The sequence below is a fragment of the Rhincodon typus genome, chromosome 2 (assembly GCF_021869965.1).
Source record: "Rhincodon typus isolate 14 chromosome 2, sRhiTyp1.1, whole genome shotgun sequence".
Lineage (NCBI taxonomy): Eukaryota > Metazoa > Chordata > Chondrichthyes > Orectolobiformes > Rhincodontidae > Rhincodon > Rhincodon typus.
The window spans coordinates 30,316,345-30,317,456 of NC_063333.1; positions in this window are offsets into that span (position 1 = coordinate 30,316,345).

The following is a 1,112-nucleotide window of genomic DNA, read 5'->3' on the forward strand; positions in this document are numbered from 1 at the left end:
CTCCTAAACAGCAATGTGACTGTAAAAACTGAAAGAACTACAGAGACTGTAAATCAGAAACAAAAACAGAAATTGCTGGAAAAACTCAGCAAGTCTGGCAGCAGCTGTGCAGAGAAATCAGAGTTAACATTTCAGGACAAGTAACCCTTCCTCAGATCTGATGGTATGTTGGAAAATGTATTTTTTTTATGCAGAAGATGGGGCGGGGGGAGGGGGGCAGTGTAAGGATTAAACGATAGGTGGGGATAGAGCCCAAAGAGAGAGAAGAATAGTTGAACAAAGGAGTGGATAACAATCAGGCTAGGTGTGTGAATAGCTGTTAATGGGGACTCTTAGTCGCTAAAAATGGGTTGTGTGTAATAGCAGACTATGCGACACCAAGGCCTGGTGTGTGTATGTGTGGTTGTAGTGGGGGGAATGCTAGGACATACGAGAGTTCAAGCCCTAAAGATATTGAACTGGATATTGAGTCCAGAAGGCTGCAGGGAACCTAGAAGAACAACACCTTATTTTCTGCTTGGGGACCCTGCAGCCTTCTGGATTCAATATCAAGTTCAATAACTTTAGGGCTTGAACTCTCCTCTGTCCTAGTCCCCGACAATGCCACCCCCACCCAAGACCTTGTTGTCACATAGTCTGCTGTTACACACAACCCATTGGTAGCCACTAGCAGCTCCCATTAACAGCTATTCACCCTCCTAGCCAGATTGTTATCCACTCCCCTATCTGTGCAACTATTCTTCTCTTTCTTTGGGCTCTATTCCCACCTATTGTTTACTCCTTACCCTCCCTCCCCCCACCCTATCTTTTGCATAAAAAATGGCATTTTCGTAGATACCATCAGTAGTAAGGAAGAGTCACTGGACCTGAAATGTTAACTCTGATTTCTCTGTACAGCTGCTGCCAGGCCTGCTGAGCTTTTCCAGCAATTTCTGTTTTTGTTTGAGCACTGTGACTGTACTTACTCCAGATGGACAGCAACATTTCAAGAAAGAGTAGGAACTGCCGATGCTGGAGAATCTGAGATAACAAGGTGTAGAGCTGGATGAACACAGCAGGCCAAGCAGCGTCAGAGGAGCAGGAAAGCTGACGTTTCGGGTCTGGACCCTTCT